Below are 12,514 nucleotides of genomic sequence, written 5' to 3'. Positions count from 1 at the left end.
GAAATCGTTCTTGTAAGCGAAATTCTCGAACACGACAGCTGTCGCTGCAGGCTGACGTCGTCTTCCGGTCGTAAATTCGGCGCTCACTGTACATTCAAGCACGAGGGACGCGTTTAGAAAGCATTACGTTAAGCGACAGATGACAATGTCGCGTGACGTCAGATAAAATGTATTTAAACAGTCGCAAGCCCCGGATTATGCGAATTGACAAGGTCGATCATCGATGAACGCGTAAAAGTGTCGCGTAGATATTTTTTGTATGTTGCGTTCTTTGTCGCGCAGCTTCCAATTTGTTCGTCGTTTCTCTGTTAATAGGTGAACGACGATGAGCGTCCTATGAGAAATACAGTAGCTAGAAAAAGTATCTCCGCGTCGTTTTATTTATTATATCGTTTACATACTACATAATTAATTACGTTCAAGTATATTCAATTTTCTGTCATTTTTAGTAATATTTTCAGTGCTACGTTACTCTAGTAGCTTTTATGACTGTTTGTAAACATAGAAAACAAGACGAATTATGATATAACGTCATTTTAAGGGGAATTAACGGTTTTCTTAATTATTTTTGAGATGACCAAACAACTATTTAGAGCTATCACTCAAACACGTCTTAGTACAATTTCTTTTTCTAACGTTCTACTGTCTTCAATAATGCTAGCGTGTGATTAGATATAAGTGTAGGATATTGATGATTATTTTGAATCGATGACGAGACCATTTTTTAGTGATTAAAGCGACCAATTAAAACTTGAGAGAAACTAATATCTCTATATGTATTTCCAATTATATTTCACTCAGAAATAATAACAATCTTTATTTTTCTAGAGCAGTTTTACAGAACCATCCCCGGGAACTTTCCTGGAATATAATTAACCACACTGTTAGCGTTCCAGGTAAAACGCAGAAATACAGTGCTGTAACATTGCGCAACGACAAGGGGAAATTTATTCAATTGCCTTTCTGCTTGCGATAAACGAGCCCGGTTTTAAATTCGCGTCTTATTCCTAGGCTAATGTTGTCGCGATTCATTTATTAATCAACGTTTCCATTAAGCGTTGCTCAGGAAAAAACAATTAACCTCGAGGATTGAAACTGGGAAAAAGGGGGAAATAATTAAAGCCAACAAGATAAAATTGCATCGAGCATAACAAGGAGGAAATCGTTGAAGCTTTACGTATTCTTTCTTTTTCCCCCGCTCTACGATTTTCGTCGAAATAAAAAGGCAAAGCTTCTACATGCCACTCGTTCCGCACGATATTCGACGCGCTCGTAGAACGCGGAAAATTACAAAATATAACGGAATTATCAGACAATGGAAGATGAGAAAAGGAAGGAGAACACACTTGCTTCTTTTCGACGTGCTGCATACACCGAATGGTATTTGCATTTCCCTTTTATCAGAATTTTTCTAGGAGCCAGCCCTTTCCACCGGTATCTCTGGATACGGACATTGTTGATTCTAGAGAGTTTTAGAAACTTTTGCGCGAAGTGGTAACAAACCAAGGGGCGAATGAAGTGGTAAGAAAAGTTGCAGCATTGCGAAAAATCGCGGAGGAGGTGTATGTATAAGTAAAGAAATTACAGTGAAAGCATATCCTGTAAGCCAAGTGTAAAAATAACAAAATGAGAGCAGTTTGAATACTCGTGCATAATACATTGCAGAACATAAATTTGCTTACAATTTGGTGCTGAGAAATTTTTTATTAAAATTCTTGATCCAGTAATAAGATTTTTTTCGCTTACCAAGCTTTATTGAAAACATGGCAAAAATTGCGACGTAAATACAAATATACGAACGTAATTTTGACAGTAGAGTTTTGAACAATTGCGAAGGAACATCGTATTAATGGATAAAAGTATCGATAAGAGCAGTTGAAGTTTGTTATTCAAACGATATTACGTAGCATTGTCACGTGTATTAAATGATACGATCTAAGCGGTTTGTTAAATTTTTTCACAGATCTCGCGTTTTCGTATGCATGATAGGCGGACACGTAATCAAGGCATATTTAAATACAGGATCGAACACGTACAGTGATAAAAACTTCTTTTCTCTCCTTTCAGAAAACGAAGCTACCTATAAAAAAAAAAAGTGTTCTATACTATCAACTCGTGTTTGTACTAGAAATCACTTCGTATTTGCATTAATAAGCTGCTTCGTGAATTTTAAAAAGCAACGAATGTATCGTAAGTATAGTTTCACGTGCTGGAAACTATTCAATATAGAGGCTTGATAAAGTTACTAATTTAAGTATAAGTTAATAAAATACATTTGCTCTGGAAAGATAGTGCAAGTTCAACGGCGAGCAAAAGAAAAAAGAAGTTTGTCAAGGTATGCAAGATTATTTTTTATCGCAATTTAATGTTTGTACTTCTACGATTTGCTTTGAGAAAAGAAAATTCCTGGAATCAATTTATAAATGTAAAGAAAGAATAAAGTCGCTAACCAAATAACGCTTCGTGAATCGACTTATTTTTCTATTTCGCATGGAACGTATCGAACTATCGATATTAATTCAGAGTAGATGTTTCACGCTGAATATTTGTATCTCTTGAAATATCAGAAACACTCCTCCTTTTTCATTCTTTCTTTAAGAATCATATTACAGTCGTCGGAATATAGAAAAATTGATAGGAGAAAGAATGCGGTATATAAACGTTCGCATCGTGAATAAGAAGCAAATATTACGAGGGTACTCGGTCTGTTCGATCGCTTGTAAGCGTATGCATGAAGGAGTTAAAAATATTTCTAGTGCCTGCAGATTAAAATGTTAAAAGTAAAAGGTTTCTAGAACACTTGAGAATGTTAAAATTTTCAAGAGATAGAGAGTATCTCAGCCTTCAACGGAATATTAAGTATTCAAACAATTATTGCTACTAGACTGCGGATGTTGATGCATTTATGTGAAATTGAAGGCTGCAAAATTACGCAGAATGCAGATAATACCCAAAAACAGATAAAATATCCAAATATTCAATATGTGACAGAACAAAACTACGCTTACGTTTCGCTTCTTTAATTGGATTCGCGAAAACATGAATTTAGCTAGAGAAGCGATCGAGGAAACTTGAGTGTCATCCAAAGAGGCAACAGCTCCTCGTGAGTGAGAGGTTCCAGGAACACGTTCGCCGACAGAATATGGAGGATCGGAAACGAGGTTGTTCGATACACGAAACACGTGTGCACGGAAGTTCTCGTTTCGCGGTGGAAGTAAAGGGAAAACGAGAGGAACTCGCGTCCACGCGATCCGCGAAATAAGAAGCAACGAGGTACTCGACTGTGGACGCGGAATAACGAAATAAAAGATTTGGCGATACGTGAGCGTACGGATCAGAATATAGCCGTATATACATACGTACGCCTTCTCGTTCACCGATCTTCCCTATTCTTTCACCGTCCTGACGTGTTTGGCATCTTCCTGGCAATAGTTTCGAATCGCCTGGCCACGATATTCTCGTTCTCCTTCGTGGGAGATTATTTTCTTCGGTTATCCGGTATAGACAGAAGAACTTAGCGAGGATATGTTTTCCATATTTTCACGGGCGATTCCATAAATTTTTCATGAGCGATTGGGGAGTTGAAACGGTAAACGATGCGAGTACCAAAAAATAGAAAACGATTCCAACCGGGTAGGATGTAGATTCCATGAGGAATATACTGGAAAATGTATTAATAGTAAAATAATTGAAGTGCTTCCTGGAGGAAGAACCTATGATATAAAATAGTGGATTGAGTAAATTGTATTGAAAGTTTTGGTTTTAATTCGTTGATAGTAATTACATTTTTATATTTATAAAGCAATAAAAAGTTTCATAATAATTCGACTACTTGATTAGAAAATATATTTGATACGTTTATATTTATTATTAAAATTGGACTTTAAACTCAATTTTGTTCCATTTCTATCGATTTCAGATTTACGTAAAATCTACTTTTTTGAATTAGAGTCTAAATATTGTAAATATACAGGGTGATTGGTAACTGGTGGTACAAGCGGTAAGGGGGTGATTCTACGCGAAAAAAGAAGTCGAAAATATAGAATAAGAATTTTTTTTAACTTTTTTTTTAATTTTTTTAAAACTCTACAGTGAGATCCGTTATAGCGAGACGTGATAAAGTGCACGCGTACCGAGCGAAAATTCAAAGTCGATTTTCTCGAAAACAAAGCCTCAAACGAAAAATTTTTATTCTATATTTTCCACTTCTTTTTTCGCGTAGAATCACCCCCTTTCGCTTGTACCGCTGATTACCAACCACTCTGTATATATAACAATATTTTTATATATACCGCTTCAATATATTAGTATGTTGTAAGTATATAAATTAGTATATATACATAATATTACTTGCGAAAACAGCGCGTTGATTATGAACCTATGAAGACAAAATATTGGCGATGAGATCTGACTGATCCTTGTCGGTGGCGTAAATATTATTTTAATTCTGTTCGCCTTGAATAAATAAAACACTCGAATAAAAATGAATCCTTTAATAGAAGCAAAAGATTACCACCTACCTTGCGAAACTTTAACACAAGCTCGCCAAGTATTTTATCCGACTTTGTCTTTGAGCCGCTTAGAACTCTTTAATCTTTAACTTCAAACTACGTTAAAAATACAAATATTCTCTACTATTCCAAAATATATTACGCAATATAAGCATATCGACTAGACTATTACATCAAAATTCGATTTAAAATATATCCGAAACGTTTTACATCGTTTAAAAAAAGAATCTACGGTCGATTCGTAAAATATACGTATATTTTACTTCCTCCTAAAATATTATACATACGTACTTATGTTTACGTAACTTCTGTTTAATCTCAGATTTATGGAAATTTGTCTATGTTCTGTCCAAATTTATATTTTTACGAGCAGAACTCTTTAGCTCTAACAACAAAGATTCTTTAAAAAATCGCAGGAAAAGCTCTGCTGAGATTTATGTTCCCGTATTAAATCAATATTTTTTATGTTTCCAACTACTCATCTTTTGATTTATTACTTTTCAATACTGTTAAAAGTATGATTTGTATCGTTCCTACCATCCTGTATCTTTGTCATGTTTTCGTAACACAAATAAAAACAGAGGTGTAAAAAAATATATTTTTAAATCACGGTAAACAAAACTTCAGTCGCCTATTAAAAGAATCCGATCTCTCTAAAAATGAAAATTCCCTGTTGACGCCTGTTTCATTCGATTTAGCTTGCTTTTAAACACTTCAAACGTTTTAATGTCGGGCCATTTCCCATATATCATCGATAGTGGAAACGGTTGCCGGAATTTTGTTCGAATCGATCTAGAACGCATACAGAGGATCGATTACTGCAAACATATCGAGTGTCGGTTATACGTATTCGTATTCCTACCAGTCAGCTTAATCGAGATATTAAACAAATTTTCAGCTTACCATAGATTAATTACACCTGAAAGTCTATTATTCTAATTTAACGTTAATTGTGCCTGCGTTCTGTTTTAACTTCGAGAAGAGTCGCTCTGATAACGAACGAATTAAAAATGTTTCCATAGAAATGCACTTCCATAGAAATTTGGTATAATAAAATGATACGTAAGAATTTCATCAGAAGAAATTTGCTGCTTTTCTATATTCTTTTACTTTGAATACAAGTAATTTAGTATTAATTTAAAACATTAAGAATAGAATATATACATAGAAGAAAATAAAATGTGAACTTTATTTAAATAAAAATTCTCTCGAAATTGTTTGATAGACAATACTCATATTATTTCAAAAATTACGTATACTATTAATGAGAATTATAGATTCTATACAGTTCTACGAAGTATTCTCTCTGAAAAATATTAAACGATATTCGAAGAAATAGAGAATATCAATTATAATATTACAACAAATTTCCCCGTAAAATTCGTATGAATTATGTTTGTATCTCTAATTATGTTTCTCTTTCTAAACTCGATCCATTTTATCGTCTTCGCGATACCACAGACGAAACGGCAAAATTGAGCGATCAATATAAAATATCGGTATGCGTTACAAGCTACTGTTTTAGAAAGTAAACCGGAACAAAGAAAAAATGTCTCGAATGTGATGCCTATTTTCTCTCTTTCGCATGAAACGTGAAATTATTTCACAAGTTCCTCTGAATCGCATCTGAAAAATTCGAAATCCATATCTGTAACATGTTCGACGTACGTAGATACGTATCTCCGAGTAACGTTTCCGATCGAGAACAAAATATAAAAGAAGTATTAGCCATTATTTTAGCGTTTTCCTTCGAATAAAGTAAATAAAGCATAAAATCGAATGTTTTCGATAGCGCGGCGTCTCTTCGACCATTCGGATACGTTTCGTTTCAATGGTCAAAGGCGTTCCTGTAATTTCCCTCGCAGAATAAACGGAACGATTTGATCGATGAGCTTGGCCCAGAGGAAGCAACAACATTCCATTCATCCTAAATATCTTCTTACACATCGGATCGACGGGGGTTGCAGGTTTTATCGAAGCAATTAAAATTCCTGCCAGACTCGGCACGCGCGTTCTCTCTCCCTTTGCAAACTCTTGCAGTTTCTCCCCTCAAATTGCTGCACTATTCTCTACCGGTACACAATGGTAATGCAACGATACCCGATGTTATATTACGATTAACATTCTCTCTCTGTGTCTATTTAATCAAATTTCTAAGTGAACCCAACTTTACCAGACTACGGGCTTTGCTGGAAATGGCTCTACCGTGATTTGTTCTCAAATTTTTGTTTTCTAAAGGGTAGGGGCTGTTCTTTCTAGTATTTTTCCATAGCAACGAATATTATACTACTTACTTACTTTTGTCAATTTTTTCACTTTTATATTTCGTTATTATCGTTCTTTTTTCTTTTTTCGATAGAAACGATTCTATAGTCATTCGTTCGAGAATTTTTGCTTTCAAGGGGCAATATATTTTTTCTATTATTTCCTTGTTATTGTTTTTACTTGTTTACGTTTCCTTCTGGTCTTCGAACAATTAGTATAAAACGTGCTCTAACGGAATTCTTCTTGTAACGTGATCGATCGACGAACAGAAGTAGCCTGTTCTCAATAAATCGCGCCAGTTGGAAAATTCCAATCGGTGTTACGAACATCGTCCCGCTTTTCTCGACGCGGATATGTAGAACGGCGCATAATAAAGCCTACAAGCTTATCAGTAGGGTACACCGAGCTGCCAATAAATAGCAAACAAATTCAATTAAGCGAACAATGAAAAACACTGTAAAACTATCCGATATTGGGGCACGTACGATGCACGTAGTACGTTTTGTACGTCGTTTTTTTTTCAACGCTACGGGTTTTTATTGCGAGGAAAGAATTTTCGCCGGCTCGACGACGTGTTCAGCTCGAAATAAAGCTATTCAGGGTAAAGTGTGTCGTCGAGGACCGCAAAAGGTTAACCTTAAAGTAGTCACCTGACGTCGCACTGCTATCGCTATTTTCGCGCGCGAGCTCGCGCACACGCACACATACACACACACACACACACATACACGCATACGAAACACAAGCGTGTAGATGTTTTTCTATGTGTGTGTACACACGTTCTTCTTCAAAGAACGACGTAACGAGCACGGAGTACGTCACTTTCATTCTCGATTCCTGTGGAATGTAGTCCGCGAAACGAGAGGAAACCGCTTCGAAACAGCGAATGTAAACGCTCACTTCACGATTTTCCATTGATTTCAGGGACACACGATTTACCAGCAAACTCGTTCAATATGATATTTTTCCTTTCTTTCGAAAATTTTAATTAGAAAGTAATTCTTGTTTTAAATAGGTTGTTTTTTTTTATATATAGAGAATAGTTTAATAAACAGATGTCCCAGATTTTTCCACGATACCATGGCAGCATGTTTTACGAATAAAAAGTTTTCCTTATGAGTAAATAGAGTTTTTATTAGAAGTGAAGTTTTAGTAGAAAACACGAAGTAACAATGGACTAGTTTTCGGTTCGATAAAATGATTAATCGAATATTATTTTTTACGATAAACCATAAATTCGTAGAAAAATAGCAATTACGAACGCTATTTTTTCAAATTTATCTTATCATTTGCGAGTATTCGCATACACGTGATATTTGTTTCTAATAAATAGGTTTACGAGTATAAGATTTTTTTTTTTTTTTTTGAGATCTCATTCGTGTGAATAACGTAAAATTGGAACTACATAAAAAATGGAGGTGATCGGTTTGGCTTCCAAGAGGTTGAGACGTCTGATAAATGCATAAAAATCAGCATTCCAGCTGTGCTATAATTCTGCGAACATTAATTAAAAAAATAATTTCCCGTTATTACCGTGCCACTTCCACGAAACCTTCTCATTCGTTAATAACGTAATAAACGATCTATAAAAAGCTTGACATCCATCTGGAACAATGGATTAGCCGAAGAAAGTTTCATCGAGTGACAAACGAGAAAGCATCCCTAAATTTCTATGGAACCTTTCTTTTCGCGAACGAAAACGCGTCATCGTGCTAATTATTCCTCGAAGGGATATTTTGTGTTAGAGGCAAGGCTACTTCGATGGACCAATTACGAATTAGCTCGTTAATCCGATTCGAAAGAGCTTTAATGCCACCGGATTATTAGTTGGAAGCCGGGGCAATCGATGATTCGCGGCGACGTATCGAAAGCATCGCTACTTACGCGGTAGCCCTCGCTTCGAAACTTCCGGCGAGTTCATTAACGTGAGTAGACAGCATCCAAATGCCGAGGCATAATTAGTCATTGAGAACAGATTGGCGGCCAAGCAGGGAAAATCCTGACGGTCATGAGAGACTTCGACTATCGCTTACCGGAGACACCTCGTTTTCGTAATTAGCCACGTTCTAATGACGTACCTCTAATCATTGCACGTTTAGTTGCATCTATAGCTCTCACACTGAATGATCATCGACGTAGTTCTGTATCGTTGCTTTCGAGTTTCGTTTATTTAGTAGACGCTGTTCAATCGGTTCGTTATTTTTTCAGGGTTTGGTTCGCAACGGTGAATTGATTATTTGTGTTTGACATTACTTTATTTGTCATTTTTTCTTGCCCTCTGCGAAGGTTTAAGATAAAAGACAGCGGCTGTAGAATGGTTTCTATACTTTTCATTTTAATTATCGATTTCGAGGTTTTCATAAATCACGTTCTGTTTGCGCGCATAATTCACGACCGTTTAATCGTTTGACTGATCATTCGTACATTGGACGTATTATCTCGTAAAACATTCCATTCGAGGTTTGTTTAAATTACTTCAATGAAGTGGTAGTGATTAGTTACTTTTTAATATTACTTAGTTAATATTCGAATAGAACGATATGAAAAAATAACACGAATAAATGACTATTTGTTTATCATATAATTTGTCTATCTCTTCCTTTTCTACGAAAAAGGGCAATTTCATTATTGCCAGTGTAAGTTCCATGAAATTCTAAGTATGTTCTGTATTTGTACGAGGATACTGTTAACTACGTGGTAAGGTTCGATATTAGTCATTTGGTTTATAAGCTTCGCCACGTAATAAATTTTTATAGAGCAAATTTCTTTTCAGACATGTTTTAAAAATATCTGCACTGCGAGTACGTATAGGATTAAAATTTATGAGCCATAAGGTCTTTTCTAAAGACGACATATCACTGAGGATTACATTTCACAAAACGAATGTAATACTTTGTTCACAAGCTTGGATAAATATTTATCATTGAAATGCGGATGTATGTACAAATTCATATTTTCATAAACACAATTAAAGACATAAAATTTAAGCGACTTGTAACGACCGTTAGCTCTGAATATTTTATACAGTTTACAATAACAGCGTATAACTGAAATTTTTCATAATTTATTTATTACGAAACAAATTACCGTAATTAGTACTGTTCAATACAATAAACTGTCAAGATTTAACAACGCAATAAACTACCAGCAGTTTAAAAATTCCGTCCACTTTTAATTGGAACAATTAAAACAAGAAAAGAGGAATCGAAGTCCGGAAGCCCTTAAACTGGGAATTATTGCTATTTGAAAGTTCCAGGCAACTCCACGAATACCCGACGATATAACTTTGTATTTCGGGAAATACGTCACCCTTATCCAGAAGAAAGAGAGACCCTTAACGTTCGTAACTCGGTTCTTTATCACTTCTCGATACTTTCAAACCGAATTCCGCTCGAACACCTGTCACGTGCTTCGATTTCCGCCGCGAATCAATGTCTTTTCTCGTAATATTTCCGTCGATCGACCACTTTAAGCGGGAAACCAGGAGTGTTCCTCTTATTCTCTCGTATTCTCTTATTCACGCAACACACTTCTTCAAAAATTCCTACGAATTTCTAGATCGAAACGTCTGTAATTCCTTCAATCACATCTTACAAACGAATCTCGCGAATCGAAAACTATTCATTTCGAGACCTTTGAATGGATTGGAATAACGTGGACGAATTCATCGTCGAACAAGGTTAGATTGCCGTTGGCGGAGATTTAAGCGGTAAACCGTGGAAAATTATACCTTGGTATGGCTAATCTGAGCTAAAACTCGACAACATTCAAATCGCTGGAAACTGTAATCTCGAGCAATAACAGTTTGGAATTTCTACAAGTCCTGCCCCCTTCCTACTGTGTTTCGCACAGTTTAATAACACTCGTGTCAATCCGGTTCCTTCGTTTCGCTTGCTACTCGACCTCCAATAACGTTACGAGTTTAACAAACAAAAAAGAAAGGACGCGAAGGAAATAGGAAGAAGCGAGTCTTCTTCCTACGTTTCGTTTAAACTTCTGTCCCACGTTCGACGAATCAAAAAGCACGGCAGAAAACCAGGAAGAAAGAGATACACGTATCGAAAGAGACGGAGAGGAGTCGTCGTTTTACTCCGTTTCTTTCTTCAATCTCCGGCCATCCTCTTTGTTTCTTTGGCTAACAGAATCACCATCCTTCACCGCATCCAACCACCGGAGACACACTAACGATAGAAGAGGATTCAACGAGCACTAGCTCGATCGAGAGCAAAAAAAAGGAGCCTCGATCGCTCGGAAGTCCCAATCCACCGAGGCCATCAGCCTCGAATCCCCATCGAAGCGTTTCTCACGCGAGTTAACCCAACACCGTGTCACGTATCGTGCATCGGTTTGTTACTTACACCTGCTGGTTTGTCGTCGATCCGCTTCGTATCCTCCACGATCATCACCATCAGATTATCATCACATCCGTATTATCAGGTTCGATCGTGATGCGTAGCAAATAGGACACGCGACTGAACACGCAAACCTCGTCAGTGAGGATCACGAAAAGGATCCCAACGAGGATCACAATTTACTGCAGTCGGCACGTTAATAATAACGAGACGAGGTACCGCGAGGTTGCACGAAGAAAGGAATACGAGACTTCACGGGAACACGATTCGATTTCGATGCACGCGTTCGTTCCAAGGAACATAGTGTGATCGCTGATCCCGTTATCTTTGACAGGGTTTTTTTCCTTCGCCTCCTGCGGGCGCAGCAGCGCGTTCGCGCGCGTATCAAACCGATCCGAATCCGCGGTCGAAATTGCCGCCGGCCTAGGTCAGCCGGTCGCGTCGGGACGCCTCTCATAAACAGAGAGGACCGGCATTCGAGCGCGCCCGCCGCGGCTCTCGCACGGATCGCTGCTCGTCGTCGTGGATCCTCCGCGTACGTAGCGGCCAGTGAGCCAGCGATCAAAGAGACGCGACCGAGCCACCGCGAGAGATAGATTCAATGGAGGCGCGTCGCGACGCGGCGCCGCGCGGCGGCAGGTGGCGCGGAGACGCCGAGAGGACTCGGGGGGCGGCGCGGGCTCCGACGCCGCTCGAACGAACGGACACACTGACGACGCCTCGAGTTTTCGCCTGGAGAACGATGCTGCCGCCTCGTGGCGCTCCTTCCAACGAAACTGAGCGCGGTTCCGCGACGTCCGCCGAGAGTCTACCCCCACAGTCGCGTCCGCGACGCCGACGCCGAGTGGGGCGGCTGCGTCGCGACCCTCTCTGACCCCCTCCTGCTTCTCTGCCCCTCGATCCTCGGTCCAGACGGACGCTGCGTACCAGCAAATCCTCTGTTTGCCCTCTGGACACGATTCCACGAGACATTTTCAGCTATTGCATCTACTGCGATATGTGCAGACAGAAGATTTGAGGGGCGATCGAATTTTTGCGTGATTTTTGACAGGAAACGAGGAATCTATGGTTGATGTTCGGATTGATATTCGGGCGGAGAGGTGGGCTTTTTGAGGAAGATGGTTGGTTTTTTATAGGTAGATGGTGATGGTTGGTTTGGAATGCGATGTGTTTAGTGTATTCGTGGTACAGTGGTTTAACGAAATTGTGTTTGCTGAAATTAAGTGAATTAAAGAGGTTGGCATTAATAATGAGTCGATCGATTCGTTCAGTTTTTAAGTAGTAGTCTTGCTTGGAGCGCGGTTTTGCCGACTGTTTCAGTCGTCCGTTTCGTATCATTTCGTTCTTCTCCTCGTCATGTTTGTATATTCTTTTGTCGTCAGGAGT

General features: G+C 38.2%; 1 protein-coding gene across 10 annotated transcripts in view; it reads right to left on the bottom strand.

Moving 5' to 3' along the window:
• The window catches only part of LOC117212026 (collagen alpha-1(XVIII) chain), a 344,311-nt gene that overhangs the window by 184,949 nt on the left and 146,848 nt on the right, over positions 1–12,514 (bottom strand). The window contains exon 1 of one of the 10 annotated variants that reach the window (XM_033456539.1): positions 11,135–11,893. The exons of the other annotated variants lie outside the window; for them this stretch is intronic. The gene's annotated coding sequence lies outside the window, so the exon portion shown is untranslated. Of the gene's footprint in view, positions 1–11,134; positions 11,894–12,514 lie in introns of those variants that run through there. 10 annotated transcript variants of the gene reach the window in all.

The sequence above is a fragment of the Bombus bifarius genome, unplaced genomic scaffold, assembly GCF_011952205.1.
Source record: "Bombus bifarius isolate JDL3187 unplaced genomic scaffold, Bbif_JDL3187 scf7180000007970, whole genome shotgun sequence".
Classification (NCBI taxonomy): domain Eukaryota; kingdom Metazoa; phylum Arthropoda; class Insecta; order Hymenoptera; family Apidae; genus Bombus; species Bombus bifarius.
The sequence above is the reverse complement of the archived record's forward strand: the minus strand, read 5'-3'. Positions and strand labels throughout refer to the sequence as shown.